The sequence below is a fragment of the Pelecanus crispus genome, chromosome 3 (assembly GCF_030463565.1).
Source record: "Pelecanus crispus isolate bPelCri1 chromosome 3, bPelCri1.pri, whole genome shotgun sequence".
NCBI classification, from domain to species: Eukaryota; Metazoa; Chordata; class Aves; order Pelecaniformes; family Pelecanidae; genus Pelecanus; species Pelecanus crispus.
The window spans coordinates 47,392,230-47,414,989 of NC_134645.1; the positions used below are offsets into that span (position 1 = coordinate 47,392,230).

Below are 22,760 nucleotides of genomic sequence, written 5' to 3' on the forward strand. Positions count from 1 at the left end.
GAAGGCGGCACTAATTCTTCTCACCATGCTATTCACAAGCATCTCTCTGAAGGAGCTTGCTGTCAAGTCCACATTCTGACTACCCTGGAGAAGCTCAGCTTTAGCCTGGAGCTAAAGCAGGAGGTAGCTCTTCAGTTATTCTAATTAGCACTGTAATACAAGAAGAAACTTAACCTCCTGGTTCCTTTTATCTGCCCTTTCCATCTCTCATCAGTAACGTTCCTTAACATTTACAGTCCTCTTCCTAGCAGGCTGTCATCTGCATTAGCTCCAATTCTACTGTCTTCTAGCTACTACCCACTGTAGTTCCAGTCTCATTTCTAAGCTCACTGACAGTTACAGCTTCACTGGAATGGTTCATTGAGGGCTACAAGGCTTGGGCTCACACGGATCAGCAATAGTCACATATTCCAGGCAAATGGACATGAACACACAAAGGGTCGGAAGACTGCAGTGGAAACCTAACAATTTGCTTTGTCAATGCAAAAAGCTGAGGATTTCTGTGCCCTCTCACGAAGACAAAACACACACAACCTCTTTCCTCTTCACAGTGAGGGAATGCAGTGACAGTGACTGAGTGCAGCTGCACAGGCAGTATACAAACTTGACTAGCTGTTTTTACCAGAGTCATCTCTCAGTGTAAAATCCACTTGCAGAGTAGCTATGTTCTCTGTGGGATCTGAGAAAGGCAAAAACCTTTACCGCACACCAGGAACAGATGTGACCTAGAACAGAATTGCTTAAGACTATTCGGTACAGGGCCCACAGAACTAACAGCCACTTGGCATGCATGCAAAACCACAACACTACCCATTAGCATCACTTTGACCCCAGTAACAAGAAAGAGGTCCACAGCATACAAAAAAAAGGTCCAAAAAGGAACCCTTTGGACAAAAAGGGAAAGCACCGAAGGAAAAAAAGCAACCTTTGTAGGCACCTACTGTCTTCCTGATACTTGGCAAGTCCCTTGAGGCCTGAGGTAGCTAATACTGAGCTTTGGTTCTAGGATGCACAGTTTCTCCCTACTTGCTGTTGCAGCAGCTGAACATCTCCTGCAAAGAGGCAGAGGACTTGCAGGGTTTTCTTCATCGTCACCTTCTCTTGTGTTGCCTTTTCTGACCTTACAAAACAGCCTACTTACCAGTGTTCAGGGTCAGCAGCCTCCCTTCCTCAAAAGAAATATGGTGATTATGTTACAGACGATGTTTCTTATTTCAGGCAGTGTCATCTTTCCAGCCTCTTTCTCTTAAAAGCAGCATTTCTTTAACCTTGCTTTTTATTCAGAAAGATAAACTTGTATGACAGAGAAAATACATTCCATAACATATTCACAGTCACATTTGTTTCTAATGCAACACTACCGAAACATTCATTGGCTATCACAGAGTCAGTGTACTCCAGAAAACTCCAAATGCAATACCCACATGTAAAAAAAATGCTGCTACTGTCCTGTGCCATATATCGGATCACCACAGCTAACCCAGAATTTTCACTTTGTGTGGGCCAACCTATACTCTGAATACATATCCAATACAGGACACTGGTACATCCTGTTTTAGGCAGCAACAATGTCTCTTCACTAGCACCATGAGAAGCAAAAGAAAGAGAGACTTGTCCAGCTGCCTTCCTGTGCTTATGGATAGAGGCAACCTCAGCCTCTACTTGTCTCAAGCTAGACTACATGAGAAGCTGCTGCAGTAAGCCTGATCAAGACAACTAATCAGCGAGATGGATGATGCAATAACTGCATGAAGAGGTCTTGTCCAGGACAGACAAACAAGCTATGTGAAGTTAAAAGCAGCACCTGTAGACTGCTGGTGCCGAGTAAGATGGAAAAGGACTGCAAGGTTATTAAAGGACACTTTAACATTTAATGAGAGATCTTTTCAGTCAGAGAAGGCATCTCAATTAAAAGTATGTTCAGATCCATTCTTCTGCTGGCTACTTTGAAGCTCATTTTAAAATAAAAGGATGACAGCTCCTAGTGCAGAAACTCACATCTCAGTTCTGCCTGTACGTTAATGCTCATGATTCAGATCTGAGTAATAGCATTATAGTGATTCTTGGATTAAAATCGAGTTTCAGGAGGATTATTGCTCATTCCTGCTTTTCCATACCAATTAACCTTGACTGTTAGGCAGAAACCTGTTCCTTGCATGGGAACAATTCCAAGAGCTATCAAGAAAAAGGGATCAGGCTAGCTGTTGAACAACAGTCCATGTGACAAGCCCTACTTAACACCTAACATATTTCCAAAGAAAGTGAAATCCCTAGACTCTACAGTCTTACACAGTTCTTATTGAATGTAAATACCACCGCACATATCATGTGTCTGTCATACCCACTGCACCCTGTAGAAGTCTCTTAAAAGTAATCAGAATCGCATTTTTCTTACAGTCCCACTCCCTCCTTCCACAAAACAAAGATCCCACTCCCCCTAATTCAGATGCACTCCGTATCCTTAAGTATGCATTTTATTATCTACTCTCTTTGCTGTGTTAAGAGTAGCTTAGCTTCCCTAACTGTTTTATAAAAGCCAGGACAGATCAGCATTGCCCAAGAAACACTAACATCGCTAACATGTAACTGGAATAGAATGCAACAGCTGATTAACATCTGAACAGGAACAGGACAGGAAGCAAAGGACCCGAATCCAATCCCCAGAAGGAATGTTAATGGAGAATAAAAATACCCAGGGGAGATTTTGACCAGGAAATGAACGCTAGCTTTCTAATGCATATGAAAGCATAGAACTACCTTTAATGGCTACATCTGAAATTGCACAAGAACCAGCTCAGCAAAAGGTCATTTGCCAAGTTACCTTTAGCACTGACAGCTACATTGGGGGCTAATGACAGCTTCTCATCCAGAAATGCTGACACACCAGAAGCCCGTTTAGTTTGTTCAGTGATCCTGTTAGCTTGATCTCTTTAGTTTGTTCAGTGATCCTTTCAACTCTCACAAGGTGGCTTAGGCTACAAAATTCAAGAGCCTTTTTGTCTTTGCACCTTGGGTTTCATGTCTTTCCTCACTCTGTCTTCTTACCTGTGTTCTTTTAAGATCTTCCATGAGAAGACTTTTGGAGCATGTTTCTGTCATATTTAAAGAGATGTAGACCAGGCCATCAGAAAACAACTCACGGAGATTAGGAGAACTCTCAATAATTCCTGAAAATAACTGTCTGGGCCCTGCTAGAAAAAGCAAATCTTGATACTCTAACAACATGTGTCTGGCAAAAAGCTGGTAGATTGCGTGAGGGAAATTTGGGAGGCACGGCCTTAAACTTTTTCAAAACACAAGCTAGGGAACAGCTACAGCAAGCAAACATTTGAAGAGAAGTGAAGGAGGGAGTGGGTGAAGATTTCTGTAGAAAATCAACATGTAGGGATTCCCTTCCCAGACCTCTGTCAGCTCCTGTGCCATGTAGTAGGGGAAGAAAAGGGGGAAAAAAAAAAAATCATACATTACCTTCCTAGAGCATAAAATCAAAAGGCATTTAATTAGGACAAGGTAACAACAGCCTAAATTCTTCAACCACTTGGAAGCGGATTCTCAGCCCCTGCAAGTATTCCCTAAGTCTCACACAACCCCCCAGCAATTAATATCAGCACTCCTCTTGTTTCAGCCTTTGGTTTCAGAAATTCTGGGAAAACTACAGTCTCCAGCTCCTCAGTGCCAGGGACTGAATGTCACTGAACCATGCCTCTAGCAGAGAGAGACTATAGCAATGCTAGAGAATGCTCCATTACTGCAATGTATATACTTGCCTCAATATGCTCTCCAAAACATCCCTTCTGTCTATGAGTTGCAGTGATGCACAGATGGCTAACACACTATGCAGTATCTACACAGCCGGACAACGGAGCAGAGCATGTTATTTGCATTGTTTACAGAGGACAGATGGACAAGTTGTTGCAGTGACCCAGCCTACAGAGCATCTGCAATGTTGAGGAGGCATTAAGTCCAGCCCTGATGCTTGCAGGTGCTGGCAAAAGCAAATTTCAAGAAATGAAATGGCTGTTTACAGCAGCCAGCTTTATTCTGAAATGCTATCGCTACAACCACGCTTGCAGAGTAATTCACTTGCCAGTTTTGTTCCCATAGAGCCTTTACTCACAAGCAGAAAACACAAGATGTATTGACTAGATTTATCCTTTTCAACAAGAAAGAGAACTGACATCTGCAGTACTTATGTAGTAACTTCTTCCTTGGTCATGAGATTTGTACGTGCATAAGTCACCACACATATCAAGGCACATACTGGGGGGAGACAGTGCCTAGGAAACAGCATCAAAATTGGCTGAAATTTCTTTCAAGCTCTGCCTAGCTGTAGAAAAGTCCAGCTCAAACCTGCTCAGCCACCTGAAATCTTTTGAAACTTTAAACATTTGCGAAAGTTTTGAGATGTTGCTTTTGCTACATACACAGCACGTTAACCAGATCTGCAGGCACTTTTATTGGCAGGCTGAGGAGGAACCTTAAAATAACATTCCAGGGTCTCACATCTGTTCTAGACAAGAAAAAGCCTAATCTATAAGGAGGAGCAATGTACTTCAATCAAACACTGTGGCTAAGAACGACCAAGTTGTACAAAGGCTTGCAATGATCAGTTCGCCCATCCTCCACCAACATGCACCACAACAGGCTCTTTCATTCCACTATCACATGGCTGCAGCCAAACATGACATACTGTTCAGCAAGTAATAAAAAGGATCAGCTTTTTCCCCAAGGTCTTGTCTACATATACACTGTACTAAATGAAATTGCCTTAGAAAATAATGTAAAGCAGTATAACCCTCCTGGGTAAATGTTCTTAATTCAGTTTAAGAGCACTTTACATTGAATCAACTTAAGTTAAATAGATAGATACAAGACACAAACTAAATTAAGGATGCCTATACAAGAATGCTGCACTAATATAATCACAGCTGTTTCTAATCTGATTAAGTTAAATCACTACAACTTCCCTGCAATGGCAAAATCCTTACCATTATTGAAGTTAACCCTTTTTTGCCCTTTGCTACTTCCAAAGGTTTTGCTGGGGGTTGTGTGTGTTTATTTTTTTTTCTTCCAAAAAACCCAGAGTGACATCTCTCTCAATATAAGCTAACTACACTACACAAGGTATAGTAAAGTATTAAAGGTATTGACTTTTATATGACTTGAAAGTTTTACTACTCCTACGCCAACCAAACATCATAATAATGCTCAGACCAGCATGACATAACATTTTCTCTACTCTCCCCAATCAAAAGGGGAAGGGTGATCACAAATACTTGTGCTGGACCCTGCTTTCCATACACCCACGCAGCTTTTGCTTGCTAATGTCCAAAATACCTGGAGCAGTTCAGACAGCAGGAAGGCAACGTTCCCCACTCGCTCATTCCTAAGAGTATGGCTCACCAACAGCTTATCTGAGCAAACTGGACTGTGGAGTTAAGAGCAGTTATCTAACTTCCCCTAAGCATGGTCTTACTACTGCCCCTCTTCCACCAAGATACGAAGTTCTCTTGCTAACTGTGGGGTAAGCACATACACAAAACAAGTCTGAGGTCACAGACCTAACATGCTACAAATCCACACTCTAAAAATCACCTCTCATCTCCTCAGTTCCTGCAGCATTTCCCCTTGAAACATATTTGTCAAAATTAAATTCCAGCAACTCCAAAATTACTGGGTTTTTTCCCATTCCTCATTCCAAACTATCTGAATTGTTCCTCCTGAATATCAAGACTTCATTCTTTTGGTACTCTCACCTCTACCCGCTTCTTCAATTGGGTCTCTTCAAGCTCACTCCAACCTTCCTCACATCCACTCCAGCAACTCAACCATCACCCTCTCCTCACTGCCGCTTTCTATTGCTGTCTCCAGGCTACCATATACAGAACTAATTTCCTCTTCAGTACAAGTTTTCCATGTTCAGCACAGAAGCACAATAGTGAGAATCCTCTCAGAGCCCCTTGCAGAGAACCAAATCCCTTACTGGCCTTCAGAAACTAAATTGTGCCACAACTCTGACAATGTGGTGAGCTGTCACTTCTGCTGAGTACCAGCAGCAGCCATGAAATCAGCCAGAGTTGTAAGTCCATTTAATTTTTTTTTTTAAAAAGCTATTTTGAAGCCCTGATCATATGGCAACATGGACTGTAGGTACACACAAGAGTTCAGTTGCTAAGGGAACCACACTTCCACATTTTCTATTTTACAAGATTTAAATTTCAACTCTCAAAGGGCTGCAGGCACATTTTTGCAATGAACTGTTTGGTCTTGAGTCTCAGATTCACACTGGTAGCTTCTAGCAATTATAAGGTTATGTGGCCCCAGACCAACTCGAGGATTCATGCTCACCATAAATACATGCAATCAGGAAGGCAGGAACAATTTCCATTCCATAAGTAAAGAAATTGAGGCACTCGGAGAAAAAAACAGCTTTGTGCATTGTTTTTGCATGAAATTCCATGTTAAAGAAAAACAGCCTCAGCTGTCATAAGAAAGGAACTGCAGGAAAATTCAGCAAGACACAGCCTCATTTCTTGCACCTAAAACAAGAGTGATCTGGGATAGAAAAGAGAAGGAAAGTGTGCACAAGCTAAATACCTACCTGACAGCAATTGAGTTGAATAGGCTGGAATTCTTTATAAGTACAAATAAAGCAGCAACCTTGATGCAGTAGTAGGAGAACAATATTTGTACTATACTCAATTCTCTCTGCTGCTGGGGTTTAATCCCAGCAAGAATCGTTTTGGTTTAATTAGCTTTTCCCTAGCAGATGGTCAGATGTGAGAGGCAGAGAATGGTACAGGCTTAACTGCTGGGTGATTGTGCAGCTGCACCTGTAGCTGAACAGTTAAGCCTGTCCAGGAGTCCAGCTGTAGTTTGCATGACACAGTCCGTCTCTGCCATTAGCCAAATGTCAGCTTCCTCTTTCTCCAGACTATATATCAGTCAGAGGCACTACCCAAAGGCAGGCAAACAACTAACATGCAGTCTCACCACAATCCCTTTCCTCAGACAAAACCCTCAAACCTTAATCAGCTGAAAGTCCCTCTTTCTTTGGTGACAGAAGTACATTCAGAAGCATTGCCATGGAAACTTGAGCCATCGTCTGTGCTATTCATCAGAGATCTTCTATCACAGAAATATTTTATGATCTCTACAGCACTGAATACAGACAGCAGTCAGTATAATGAAGTAATATTACAGACTCCAGCATTGTGCAAGGATAGCAGTGGGTCATTCTTCAACCAAGCTGCCTGATCCTCACTTCACCTACAAGGAGCAATAGCTTGTTAGAAGCTGGCAGGGAAAAGCAGTGTAGCACTGAGAGAAACAGAAGCGGTGTTAGAGGAATAAACCTATCCAGCCAAAGGGAGAAAAGAGAAAGGGGTTCACAGCCTTTTCCCAAAGCTGATCACATCCTGCCACTTTCCTTTCCCAGAAGTTACAAGTGATATTGCTACTGACTCGTCTGCAAAGCAGGATTCCTACCAGGCACAGACACCTCCCACTTAACCCAAGTCACAGCCACTGCCTACTCTGGAGACCAAACCAAGTATTCCCCATCGACTTCTACTCAGCCTCTGCACCCAGGCACTATGTGGAGTGTTAGAGCACCCACACCTACACACTGGCAGTAGTCATCTGAACAGGCCATAATGGTAGAACAAGGAAAGGAGACAGCTTTCAAAAACATGCTTTGTGCCTAGCAGATTCAGAGCCTGAGCCAAGGGCAGGAACAGGCACAAAACTTGTCTCAACTCTGTAAATAATAGAGCAGCATGGCTCCTGAAGCAGAACATAACCCTGGAGCATCTTCTCTCTTTTTTGTGGGGTGGCCCAGTAGTTAATCTGCCTCAGTTTGCCTCATTTGTTTTTTTTTTTTTTTATATATTTTTTGTTTGGTTTTGGTGGGGTGTAGGTTTTTCAAGCTTTTTTTGTTTTGGTTTGTTTTTTTTAATGATTCTCTTAGCCTTCAGCACCACTGAACTGCTGAGACATTTTATTCTGAGAGTTCAGTCACAGAAATACAACACGGTTTAATCCAGCTTAGGAAAAACAAACAGATCCACCCACCCATCTTTCATTGGTGACCTGTATAAAGCATGCAACTGGCTACAGCTCTTCTCTTCCCATTCACCTGGGCTTCAGTCAGTCCTTTTAACAGCAGGATCCTAACCACAGCAGAGGGGACCCACACCTCCACCCCCCGCCCTACAGGCTGTACATGAGGAGGCTGCCTGTCACCAGCAGTCACAGGCTTGACCAACCTGATCTCCTTTTATGACCTGGTGACCCGCCTGGTGGATGAAGGAAAGGCTGTGCATGTCATTTACCTGGACTTTAGCAAAGCCTTTGACACAGTGTCCCATGATAATTCTCCTTGGGAAGCTGGCAGCTCATGGCTTGGACGGGTGTACTCTTTGCTGGGTAAAAAACTGGTTGGGTGGCCGAGCCCAGAGAGTAGTGGTGAATGGAGTTAAGTCCAGTTGGCAGCTGGTCACAAGCGGTGTTCCCCAGGGCTCCGTTTTGGGGCCAGCCTTGTTTAATATCTTTATCGATGATCTGGATGAGGGGATTGAGTGCACCCTCAGTAAGTCTGCAGATGACACCAAGTTGGGTGGGAGTGTCGATCTGCTGGAGGGTAGGATGGCCCTGCAGAGGGACCTGGACAGGCTGGACCCATGGGCCGAGGCCAACTGTATGGGGTTTAACAAGGCCAAGTGCCAGGTCCTGCACTTGGGTCACAACAACCCCATGCAGCGCTACAGGCTTGGGGAAGAGTGGCTGGAAAGCTGCCTGGCCAAAAAGGACCTGGGGGTGCTGGTTGACAGCCGGCTGAACATGAGCCAGCAGTGTGCCCAGGTGGCCAAGAAGGCCAACAGCATCCTGGCTTGTATCAGGAATAGTGTGGCCAGCAGGAGCAGGGAGGTGATTGTCCCCCTGTACTTGGCGCTGGTGAGGCCGCACCTGGAATCCTGTGTCCAGTTTTGGGCCCCTCAATACAAGAAAGACATTGAGGTGCTGGAGCATGTTCAGAGAAGGGCAAGGAAGCTGGTGAAGGGTCTGGAGCACAGGCCTTATGAGGAGCGGCTGAGGGAACTGGGATTGTTTAGCCTGGAGAAGAGGAGGCTGAGGGGAGACCTTATCGCTCTCTACAACTACCTGAAAGGAGGTTGTAGTGAGGTGGGTGTTGGTCTCTTCTCCCAAGTAGCTAGCGACAGGACAAGAGGAAATGGGCTCAAGCTGCGCCAGGGGAGGTTTAGGTTGGATATTAGCAAAAATTTCTTCATGGAAAGGGTAGTTAAGCATTGCAACAGGCTGCCCAGAGAGGTGGTGGAGTCACCATCCCTGGAAGTGTTCAAAAAACGGGTAGACGTGGCACTCTGGGACATGGTTTAGTCTAATCTACCCTTAACTGGTTTAGTGTGGACTTGGTAGTGTTAGGTTAATGGTTGGACTGGATGATCTTAAAGGTCTTTTCCAACCTAAACGATTCTATGATTCTATGCACTGCTTGTTCTTCTGTATATGCTGTATTGTACCTCCTAGGTTCACCTTCCTCCCTTGCGGGGGATAATCACAGATGCCCCACCTGAGACCAGGCAGGGTTGCTTCAGCTCTTCCCTCGGACACAACCACTCCCCAGGGCAGAGTCAGAGCTCTCATCAACCATCTCCTTCCACATTCATCATCATTGCTAGCACCACTGCTGTTCTTCAGCTGGAGCCAATAATGAGCATAAGTTGTCTCAAGGGGCAATTGCAGCAAAGGCCCAGCAGTTTAGTTTTACCACAAGGTCAGCTTGTCAAGACTAGCACTACATCCCCTGCCCAGCACTGCTCTTGTAAAACTGAAATGCCTGGTCTTTACCGCCATTATCCTTTGGGATAGCATAACCCCATTAATTATTCTGAGGTTAAGGAAAAACATCTTTTTAGCAGTGAAGACAAGCTCTTCACCTCCACAGGGCTCCTCCCTGTAGACCCCCCTGTAAGTAAACTCTGTGCAGTGCTTCAGAGAGCAAGGTGGGAATGAGAGATAGTCAAGCTGCAAATGAAGTCACCTATCCTCAACAGGGCTCTAACTGAGAGCAGAGGATGATCAGCCCCAGATATCCTAAAGCAAGCAAGCCATCATGTTCCAGGTACCTTTTATTTTTTTTTTTGGTCAAGTGTCAGACTAAACCACTCAAAGAGCTAGCAGCTCACGGCTCATCTAAGGGCAAAGACTATGGATGAATGCCAGTGTATAGCCAGGCAGATGTTGCAAAGATAAGGTGTTTGTCCAGTGCCGACAGCAAGCTGTTCGCTCACACCTTCAGCTTCATGCAGCTGCACGAGCTGAGCTCTACAGAGTCTGTGACTCTGGATTAAGGAATGTCTCAACTGGAGAAACACCACATCTGCTGCCACCTCAAGGATGAGACCAATTCCCAGTTTTAGTGTCCAGCCGTAGCCCTGCTTTCTGCTCCCTGTCCCACCAGGGGGAGATCTAGCTACTTGGTGAGGGTTACTGCTCTAGCCAGAGGAGCACATCTCCCCAATAGAGGTGTTTGGGACTGCACACAGAAGCAGAGAGATCTGGATTCCTACACAGTCCTGAAGGCCAGCAGGGAAGCCAAAACAAGGAACTAGTCACTTTCTCTCCACAACATATTAAACCTCACTGACAGGAAAGAGAAAGGGCAAGAATCATCCCTCCTTCCTCCTCATCCATTTCACTCCAGTTCCCTTACTCCCTTCCTGGCAATCAAAAAGTGACAGCAGAAGCAGTATTTAATCCTAAACGAGACCTCCATTTTGGCAGCCGTAGCCTATATTGCACGACAAAGCTCAAACACCCAATGACAATACACACTTAAATGTTCTATCAATGACATTCCATTTTTAGACTCACATTTTGCTCATGTTGCCACAGGGCATATTGTTCAGTTTGGCACTGCAGAACAGAGGAAGGAAAACGAAGATTCAGGGAACACACTTTATCATCAACACCCAAGCCCTAAAAGTCAGTTACAGAGTCAGTGGCAACTAGTTTGAAATAAAAAGCATAGTTTACATGAAATCAAGGGAGAACAGAGCCCAGTGTGAGTGATTTCCAAGCATTTCAGAATGGTAAAAGTCTTTTGCAACAAGTAACATTCCCCTAATCACACATCATTGAGATCCTGCTTTGACAAGTGAAACATCCTTCTCAAGAGAGGGTGGCATGGACCAGTCTGGTAACAGTAGCTCTGCAGCAACTGATCCAGAGACTGTGGCAACAGCTAAAAAGCAAAAAATATGCTATAAAGCCAGAGCACTTTGGAGAGCCAATTCTTTCATGCCTACTACTGTCTAAGAATGGCAGTAGGGAGGTCTTCTAGAGAAGACTAACTGTAATATGGAAATGACTGGCAGGTCACAGAATTTCAGGCTACTAGACATTTCCAGAATGGAAACTGGAAGTCCCAAAGATCAAAGCAAACTGGCTAATGAAGTGTACAGGCCAGTGCTTACCCAGGACACAGAAGATGCTCTGCTGTTCTTTCCACAAGCCTTGCCCATGGGCTGCCCATACTGACAGTGCCAAAAAGGACATTACCTTGTGCCAGGCAAAGGAAAGACTTAGATAAAAAGGACAAGGATGGCTTGCATGATGGGGGCATAGAAAACTAGTGAGCATTTCTCACATACACCATGTCAAGGATCCCAAACCAATGCATCTGCATCCTAATCTGCCATCTTTCACCAAGCTCCCCATCCTCATCTCTTGAGGTACCAGCCAGAAAAAGGAAGCCTTTCCAGAAGCTGGAGCAGTTCAGCTGCAGTGCATACGTGCAAGAACATTTACCCACTGACTGGCAGAAGCAATCCTGCCCGGGTTAAATCCCGGAGCCATTCCATCTCCAGGCAGACATCTCATGCACAGTTTTTACCTAGCAGAGCTTGATGGCACAAACCACTCAATCATCTACTGATTGCCAAGAGCACATAGGCTGCAGGGGGGACAAGCCAACCTTAATTGGCCTTATCAGTGTAAATTAAACCCTACAACACACCCAAGCAAACAGCCAGTTCCTTTGGAGGAGCAGGCATGAGTTATTTTGCTGCAGCTATAAAGGAAACATTGCTGCTAGGACATGCCCCTGGAGTGACTGTGCTGCTCAGCTCTCCTGCTGCATTCCTGGGGTTGTTTAGCATGGACTCAGCTCCAGCCTTTCCACAAGCAAGAAGTCTGAACCCTGAATGCCATCTGCAAACACAGCCAGACTCCACCTCCTGCATGCCTGCAGGCCACCAGGTGTGGCCAGGAATGGCACAAGCTACACACTAAACACACCTTTGATGTGGAGCTGAAAGCATGTAGCCAGGGGGCATGAACAGCACGCCGCCCGCCGCCGTGCTGACTCCCAGTGCAGGAATGTGGCTGCAACCACAGGCCAAGGAAGGCAAACACATTGCATTCCTCACCAGGCAGGGAAGGAAAACAAGCAGCAAGCCCACACACCCACCACGCTGACACCCACCACGCTCCCCACGCATGCCAGCCCTGCCACTGCCAGGACCCCAACAACAGCTCCAGCCTCAAACTCATGTGTGGGAGAGTCCTCAAGTTCTCCAGGCAACTTTGAGCCATGGGGCAAGAGAAACAGAGCAAAGCAGGAGAGTTATCAACCGGGCACACAAGCCATGGGAAAGAGAAGAGCCACGACCGGGGCTGGGAAGTAACCACGTTCCAGGGCAGGAACGGAGAGCTCTGTGCAGTAGCCTGGGAAGGGAATTTCCCTGTTTTTTCCTATAAGACAAGGGGCGAACATAACACTGAGCCTTGTTGAGCTAAGGGGGCAGAACTGAATAGGAAGCTGACTTCAGGCATCAAGGGTGCTTGGAAGGATCCAGGCCTTTTTCCACCTCCAGTAAACCACTCTACTGTAAGTCAAGCAGCTTCTCCGAGATGCAGGTACTTCCTCATGACCCAAAAATCCTTTTGTAAACACTGTGCCCACTGCCCACAGAAACAGATCTGATATTCACTGTACATTATTCTCCCCCTACAGCACTGACACCTGGTCACTTACATCGTCAAGAGAAGAGAGACTCAATATAAAAAAATGAAGACATCAGGTAACCTCTTGTCTCCGGACCTCGCGATTTTGCAGTCACAAGCAGACCTTATGCTCTTGTCAGAAAAGACACTACTCCTCTTACCTGCAGCACTGCTGCAAATCCCAAAGCTTTCCAAAGCATTCACAGCTCCCAAACACAAAGTTACCCCAAAGGTAAAAAGATGAGGATGCATGAGGAGGTGAAGTTTTCAGCAGCATTCTCAAGCCCACAAAAGGAAGGCTATATTCTGACACCCATGTTCTGAACCTGCACTTACTTTGTGTAATACAATTAAACATCAGCCCACTCCTAAAAACCCATTGCCCAGTGCTAAGGGCCAACTGTGAGACTTAATAGCCAGTGTTCTCTCAGTGCCAAGCAGGAAAGCCAACACTCTCATGAGCACTGTCGCAAGAACATAACCACTTGAATCTACACCAATATGCCAAAGGCTGCCAAAAAGAACTTCTATCTGATGTGCTTCACAGAGTAGGTTCTGAACTTTAGCAAAGCACAGGGATGACAGAAAGATGCAGGATTTCATAAGGCAAAAATGACAGAAACTATTTAACACAAGCAGATATGGCAGAATATATATTCCCTTCTAATTTCCAAGAGGCAAAGAGCACACACGTGGAGAGCGCCCTGTGCTGTCACTGCACAAAACAGTGTCAGCAAATTCAAAGAACACCAATGAAGGGTTGAAACACTGCAGTCTCTGGGGAACCTGGAAGGGGAAAAGTCAATGTAGCCACAAGCTCCAGAAACATGTTGACGCATCTAGCAAGCTGCCGGAGCAGGGACGGTTTATAAGGCTGTGGCCCAGCTGCTCCACACCCCACACGTACATTTCAAGGCCCTCTCTAAGGGGAATGGTCTCGTATTAGGTAACAAGAACAGACCACATGAAGTCCAGTAGATTTTTCCATTCCCATTAAAATTCAAGGCCTCAAGCTATCTATTCCCTTCCAAGCCAGTAAGGTAGGCTGCTGCAGTAGCTCCAGTACTTGGAAAAAAGAAGCATGAAAGGCCAGATTTACCAATAGATTTATATCCAAAGATATAAATAGAAGCCTGGCAGGATTTACAAAAGCACCCAAACAGATTAGGTGTCTAAATCACCGCATGCGGAAGAAAGGGCTTCTCCACTTCTAACCACTCCATACCTCTCCAACCCCAGCCACCACAAGAAAACCCATTTCAGAGAGGACAGAAGCCCCTGCTGCTCTACAGGTTGCCAAGGGCCATCCCTGTGCAATCCACTTCGATAGTGGCAGCACCCAAACTCCCACAAGTCTCAACAGTGCAACCTGCCATGGCTGCAGCTCTCGCAGAATGTAGGTCTGGCTGTTTCCCGGAATAGGAGCTGCCTCTTCAGCCTCTCCTCTCCCTTCCCCCACTACACCTTTATTTTTCATACACTTAATACTGTTTCAAGGTACAACCCTCATCCTGCCACCGGTGGGCGGGTGAGTGGGGGAAAGGGGCCCTTTATAATTGTAGTGTTGCAATCTGCCAGCCCGGCCAGGCAGCCTGTTCCCGCCTGCACTGTATTAAATACCTTATAACTGATTACACCCCCATGGGGCATGATTAGCAGTCTTCAGAGAACAAAGTCTACTTTCATAAGAATAAGAACAGACACGTACTGCTAACCTACTACACAGCTGGGCATGTGAGGAAACAGGGGGAAAAAGGTGGGGGGGGGGGGGGGGGGAGAGTTAACTGTACTGCTAACTATTCTTTCCTTCCCTCCCCTATCCCAGCACCTCCAAGTTGAGATTTCCACTGCCCTGAATTGTTCCCTTCAGACCTACCCCAGAAGATTCAGATAATGTAAGGTCATAAACAAACTGCCACCTGTGGAAGTCAGGCAACGTCCTAACCTGGAGAGGTAAGGCCTTGAGGCAAGCGCATTGAGTTTTGCTCTGGGTGACAGCAATTCCTTCACACCAGTTCCCAGGAAAAGGGAAGGGTGAATTCCAACAGCAGCATCAAAAACAAGGAGAAGGAGGGAAAGCTCAAAATATGATCACATACCCACGCCCCTCTCTAACCTCTGTATGTATCTGGAAAGTCTATATAAGTAAGAGCAAAGCATCTAATTCAATCTAGAGGTTAAAAGCTCTCCAGAATCAGGTGACATTTTTTCTTGTGGGGAGAGAGGAGTCAGCAAACAGCAGGAAAGCCCTCTCCATCTGAGATGGATAATAGGGATCCCCAAACATGCACAGTCCATATGCACTGCCGCAACAAAGAACCAGCCTGATGGAAACTTAGCCAATCTGACATGAAATGACCTACAACTCGTTAGCAGGTGCCTTCCAAATCTCAAATGCCCACACAAACAGCCACAAACATTATTTGGTGCTATCTGGCCTCAATCTCAGCAAAGCACAAGGAATCAAACAGACTCTACAGCCTTTCACCAAAAGGAATAAGAAAAATGGAGGCAACTCCTAGGCTCAAACAAGCCTAGGATGAGCCCTTCTAGCTACTCCCCCCCCACACCTACTACAGAGAAGAACAGAGCAGGAAGCTCCAGGAAAATGGTCCTATTTCAGAGGGACGCCTGTGCAGCACCTTCAACAAAAAAATAGTAAGAACCCTTCTAACTGTGTTGTTTTGGAAACAAGTCACCTGCTTTACCCAGTGCCCACTGGCTTTGCCCATGGCCCCATGGATGCTCATGGTACAGTCTGGAAGCACTTGTGTTCAGCCGATGCATCTAGAAGGGGGTGCCTTGCTGACACATTCCACCCAGATTCTTACCCAACCCATCCAAGAAAGGATTTGTTGATGGAGACACCAACCCAGCTAAAAATTATCTACTTGTATGTGCTTTACTCAGCAGCTGGTCCTTCAGCCAGCACATAGGAGGTATCTGACCATACTGTCTAGCGTCATTTGTACAGCAAAATCTGCATATTCTCTTTATTACAGAAAGACCTGAAGGCACCAACTGTCTTCAGGCTCTGAGGTACTCAGCATTGATGTAAAAGCATCAATACATTTAGTTATCAAACAGATCGTGCTTCCAGGGTTTGGACAAATGGGAGGTTTCACCATAAACACAAGTTAGTCATTAGAAGCTTCAGGAGGTAATTTAAATTATCGCAGCCAGCACAAAAATAGTTTTGGGAGTTGAAGTTACAAAGCTGTAATAAATCCAAGTGACACAGTAAAACTTTTTATAAAAGCTGGAAATTAGTTGTGAAGCCCCAGATGGCCTTGTATATAATTTGATTCTGCTACCATAGCCTAGGAAGAGGGAAACTACTCCTCACACTGTAAAAAAAAGACCGCAAAACTCTATCATCCTTCAGCTTCTAGGAGACAGAATTAGTCTGCTTGCATTTGGTGTGTATATATATACACACACACGTGTAAAATACATAGAAATAATAAATATATAAATAAAATTTTAAAAAATCCACACAGCTAACAATGAATTGTTCAATCCCCCACCATGCTGGGCAACTGTCAGTCAGGCATCTGAGCTCAAATTGGAGCACTGCAATCCAACGCTCTCCCCAGGCTGCTGTACCCTCACAGATACCCTGCACCCACCCCCCATTCCCAGAGTAAATTGCCTTCCACTGCAGAGAAGCACTCCTGCTATTCCGATACCGGTATTCACCACCAGGGCAAGAGACCCTAATTTAGCCCCGCACGGGCCTTCTGCAAACTGCTAATCCCCAATACACAGCTGTTTTTCAAATGTACGGGCATGAGCAAACCGTAAACGATTTATGGCGCGTGGCAGGAAGACTCCTGGCTCCCTGTGTAGGCGGGGTTTTGGGACAAGATCATGCTTGGACTAATGTTTATATTGCAAGTTGTCAGTCGGGTAGTAAATCATCTCTGGAGCTGCATAGTAATACAGCTCTCCCCATCCAGCTGGAGCCTTGATGACACTGAATCCTGTTATAGCCATTTCAGATACACTTGGGGACCTATTTACAAAGGCATCATCTAATCAAAGAAAAATGAATACACTTATAAGTAGCCTCTACAGAAATTCTGCAGCCCAGCAAGGGTGATTTGTTTTCAGGAATCAATCCGACTTGGTACGAGACGCTTCCCAAAAATGACACTCAGTACTAGCCCTAGAAGAAATTGGATTGAGCGCCTACACAGACATCTACGAACAAAGTGTATTGTTAGCAAAATGCAGTCACCTGAGAAAATCCTTCTGAGCAAAGTTTTTGTTTCCTAGTATTTACAAAACCATAGTGCAAGCAATGCTTAGAATTTCAATTCCAAAAATTCAAGAAATATATTTTGCATGCTTTAGTGCATGAGACACTTTCTGCTCAGAAAAATGAAACCACTTAAAGATAGGTTGTGAACTTGAAGCCCATTCTCAAGAAACGTTACTTAGAACAACTCTAATTTGAAACAAATATCCTGCCATTTTCCATTATTTTCCTTTCCCCCATTTGAAAGGGCTGTGCACACAATACACCAGGTATCTCCCACAGGTAAAAAGGGAAAGGGGAAGAGTTCTCAATAAGGAAAAAAATTATAAATAAAAACACACAAGAAAAACCAGAACAGCAGAATTAACTGCAATCACTTTTCAGTCATGTGTGATAGACGAGATTTCAAGTCATCTCCCTAGAATATTTTTAACCTTCCTGTTGGGCAGCGGCATAGTCCTCACTAATGAGCAGCAAAGCTGCAGGATGAAATCTGATTCAGGAGACAATGAAGCAAGGCATGTTTGGCAATTGTATAGAGCTTGTGCAGCAAGACATACCCAGGTCTAAATGCAGTCACCCTGAGTAGCATATGCTAAAATAATGGTCAAAAACCTTACTGCCACAATGATTATCTAATTATTATCTCAGAAAAATAACTTATATTCTTTTGAAACAAATGCTGTAAAGCAAAACTCGCCTAAGGCTTTTTATGAGCCTAAGTATAATTCCCCAATAGTTAGAGAAACTAACTCATCTGTCCTTTTTGATTTCAGAACCATTCATGCGTGAGTGTTACATTAATGCAGCTGGACAACTGAGACTTTAAACACAAGAGTAAGAAAATCCAGTTATGACTCCTACAACATTGCCAAAGCCAGCTTTATCGCAGAGCCAAAATACAAATATAGAACTCAACCAAAGACACAGTAGTCACTGTGGGACTTTTAGTTCTGAATTTGCTGACCCCTAGAAATCAGAAATTTAAACCAGTTCTCTCTTGCCACTAGCAGCAGGTCAGATCCTCTGTGCCTAAAAACCAGCCTAACCCTTGCAGGAAACCTTACTTTCCAACCCTGACCCATTTTACTTTCTCAGTGTCACAAAACTTCTGTGAAAGTCAGTAACCCTTTACTTAGAGCTGTTACGCCTGCTACAAAACGTTGTGCCCTAAAGCACATGTTGTTCCCAGAACAGCCCATAGGAAGGGTATCCATTCAGGGATCTCAAGGTTTGCAGGACCTGCTCCTAGCTCTGAAAATCTACACACACACTCTTTTCTTCAGGAATTCCCCTTGCATTTAGGCAGTCATTACAAACACACACCTTTTTATACATATCCATACCACTGCCACTTACCTTTATTAGCCTATCCATCAAACCAACTGTATGCCTACTTGACCAAGCAGCACTGATGATTCTCTTGATCCTCAACACAGATTGGACATGAGCACAGGACACAGATTGTGTCTTCCCAGACACTAATACATTGAGGCCCAAGTTACAACATACCGGATCTCACTTGAACAGCCTTAAAGCCCTTCCTTTCAGACGCCTTCCAGACTAAAGTCCACTACAAGACTGCAACGTGGAAAGGCCAAACTCCACACATTCTTTTCTCTCTTACAAGCAAAGGCAAGAAGCACAAAGCACTTTGCCTGACCACTCGGCATGAAGAGACAATACTTACATATCTTCACATTCATGAATAAGACAGTCCTCATCCATGGACTGCACTATCTTTCCAAGGACCCTGCTCCCCTCCAGCTTAAAATCCTCAACCACCAGGCCTAATGAGAGCAACTGGAGTGCTTTGTGGGTTTGTGTTTTTTGGTTGGTGGGGTTTTTTTCCCCCCCTAATGCAGTTATCACAAAAAAGAAAGGTTAGTGGGCAACCTAACATAGCAAAGAAGTGTGATTCAATACCTTGACTCTGACACAGGCCAATACAAGGTGGTTTAGAAGATGGAGCAAGAAGCCCCAGTGGAAAATTATGGAACAAACTGCCCTTTCTTCAAACCTTTACCTGTTAGAGGTTGGGTTATGTCTGAAAAATACACCTTCTTAAACAAGTTCTTTAGCTAAAGCAAGTCTGAACATTTCCACTTGTAAGTGCTTGATCTTTTCTGAATCCTGCTCAGCTCTTAGCCTCAGTGCTATTATGTGGTAGTGAATTTCCACAGATTAGACATCATGTGAAAATACTTTAAAATCATTATTCAGTTTGATGCCTATCAGTTTCACTGAATTGCCTTCACCTCAACGGAAGAATACATGCCAGCTCCTTCACCTCTGCACAGCGGTCTTCCTCAGGCTTGGCACCCAGCATTGTTGAAAAGCAGAGGAAAACTGAGCCCACCCAAGTGATGCTTATCCTGCATTCCAACCATTGCAATGCTATTCTCACACTCCTACATGGCCTTCCACACCATTTCCTTCCTAAGCACAGCTCCCAGGAGGACACTGCAGAGACAGTGGCTCATGTCATTCCAAATATGAGACAGCAGCCTGTAAGCTGCTGCTCTTGGCCCCCTCTGACTGAGCATATTAGCAATAAGACCATACATGAACATCCTGACAATGAAGAGAACACCTTCCAAGTCTGGAACAAACAAGGGGGCAAAAAAAGAGAAAAGATTAATTAAAGTCAAAAAGATTCAGCCAGATACAGCATTACAAGCTGTGGAAACAAACAAACTGCTCCTGGGAAGGGAAGAAATTGGGGGGGGGGGGGGCTCAGAGTCCCCACTTGCTTTAAACAAAGCAGGGCCTGACTTGCTCTCTGTAGCAATTTCACCATGCTACAGAATATGCAGGACAGCGGATCACATAGGGGTCTGCTTCATTTTGAAGTCACAGCTTGGAACATCCTTTTCATTTATCTTCCACCAAGCTTTACTAAAGCATTCAACACCACAGTATCCAAGCATCTTATAGACACTTACAAGACTCTTCCTCAAATCCCCAGTAAGATGGGTATTAATCGCATTTTGCAACCAAAGAATGAAGAGCAAGAAACAATAATAATCTGAACACAATCACACAACAGATCTGTGGCAGAAATTAGGTATTCTACATTGCAGTCCAGAATTCCAGCCACAGGGTCATGCTTCCCCTCCAACCAGCTGTAAAGGTACTTCAATTTTATAAAGTAACATTCTTCCTACTACAGTTACAGACCCAGCCAATCTAGATCTAAGGAAAAGCCCTCAGGTAGGGGAACTGGCAGGGAAACAGGATGGACTATTTCATGCCCTAAGGCATTAGCCCTGTTGGCACAGATTATGCACATAGCTCCTTTGCAGTCCTGTGTAAAACGAATTTCAGAGAGGATCGTATGTACCCAGTTACTAGTGACTTGAAATACACACAGCTAGCACAAATGCCACAAGCACTCACTCTCTCCACAGCTCAAGGTGTCATACAAAAAGGGGTATCTTCCCAACCAAAGCCTGCAAGCAAGGAGATGAACGTACCCAGCTTCAGGACCTTAAATTTACTTGCAAAGCATCAACCAAGTTGAACAGCCAAGAAAATCTGCTCTATTATGACAATTCCAGTTCTTGACAATCCCAGTCAAAAGAGCAGAGATAAGTCAAAAAGGTGTCAAACCAGATGTTCATCTCTTAGTGGAGGAATTCTGCCCTCAATCTGTACCACACGCAGACTCATTTGAGATCCCTACATGTTATATTTCTCCCAGCAACATGAAAGGCAGAGAGTTATTAGCCATTACTACATTATTCTTGTCACACTGTGCTGTAAAAGCTAGGGCCTTGCTAACAAGGACACAACACAGTTAACTCTTTATGATCTAACCTCCAGAATTATTTCTCGGGACTATGCTGAGATGTGGTGACACATGGAGATCTCACAGAGTCCAGCTTTCAGTGGATCCTCCATAGAACACAGCAGACGTTTTAAGAGGTTAGGGAGCTCACCTTCAGAAAAATCATCAGCCTCCAGGACTCACAAGCATCAAGTCTACTTCAAACAACTACTGAAAAATACAGTCACATTTTACTGAAACGTGCTTATTTTGCTATTGCTCAAACAGCTTGGCTTTCTTCACCTTTTTAAAAGCACTTTATATGCCACACCAACTGCCACAAATCTTTTCTCCAAGCCAGCTCTGGTACCGTTCACACCAGCACGTTGACCAAAGATCACTCGTTGTCCCATCTGACTTTATCTATCCTGCTCTAGGACAAAAAGGGGACAGACCTGCAAAGGACTATACCTCTTTTAAAGATATCGTCTATTTCCCCTACATTCTATACCACATGATTGTACTTAAGAGTGGATGGTAGAGATAAGAATTCAGGGTTTGAAAGCTGCAAAGCAAGTGACTTAGCAGCAGCCAACATGAAACAGAGTGGAAAAGAATGCAAGGTCATCTTTGGTTCAGAAAGCTGGTTTGAGGAGGCAACAGGTCTTGGCATGTAACTCATTCCCTCCTGACCCAATGCCTTGTTAATATTAAGGATGAAGATAGCCATGGGCTGCACTTTGGAACTCCGCTGGTCCTGCTAAAATGCTTTCCCATGATTTCAAGAGCACAGGGTGCCCGGGAAGGAATGAAAAGCCAAAAGCTTCTGATACCACAACTAAGACCTGCTAGCTTAAATGCTGATTTAACATCCAGAAGCTGAAACACGCTGCATGCAAAGCACTGTTGAGGTACATATACTTTCTGCAGTGATTCATTAAGAAGTGAAGAGAAAGGAGTTGCACTAAAAGCGATTTGACAAGTAACTGAAAGGTATGAACAACTCAAAGGACCAGCTGCTGGGTACCAAAGAGCTGCCCCTCTAAACTGGGTCTCAACAGTGAGGTCAGGAGAGGACAGAAAGGCCAGCAGTACAGCTGCACCACCCATCAGGGGATCAGTTAAAATACAGGTGGAAAAAAAACAACGCGGTGGAAGAAATAACCTATCAGAACAGAGGATCACTAGAATTACCCAACTTTGGCATCGCAATTATTGCGGGATCATCAGAAAGAATTTCTTTGGGATTCTGACTGGGTAGACCTCTTGTGATTACACAGAGAACACAGCTACTTCAGCACTGACTTTAGACTGCTTCTCTGGATGGCATCTAAAGAGCACTGGCTTACATCTTCAGCTGAGCTCTTCTTCCCAGGGGCTCTTCTTCAGGGTCACTCCCATTTCATTGACACCCCTAGCCTCTCAATTCAGACAACAAAGGCCTACTATGATGCAGAGAACACCACAGACAGTTTTTCAGGTATGTGGTTCACATATTCTCAAAAAATTCCAGTACTGGGACCAAAAGAACACAGTCTGACTCAGCATCAGCTCATTCCTGGCTTTCTTACCTGCTGTCTGATGCTTCAACAAGGATTCATTGCTTCCTCTTACGTAAGCCCTTTATCCCAGTTCCTTCTCTGAATCTGTAAAACAGAGATGCATACCTCTGAAAAGCTTTCTCTGGCACAGAACTATCTA

General features: G+C 44.6%; 1 protein-coding gene across 2 annotated transcripts in view; it reads right to left on the reverse strand.

Moving 5' to 3' along the window:
• TJAP1 (tight junction associated protein 1) overlaps window positions 1-22,760 on the reverse strand; it is a 40,795-nt gene that overhangs the window by 17,486 nt on the left and 549 nt on the right. For both annotated transcript variants that reach the window (XM_075706856.1, XM_075706857.1), the window contains exon 2: window positions 22,631-22,705. The gene's annotated coding sequence lies outside the window, so the exon portion shown is untranslated. The remainder of the gene's footprint in view (window positions 1-22,630; window positions 22,706-22,760) is intronic.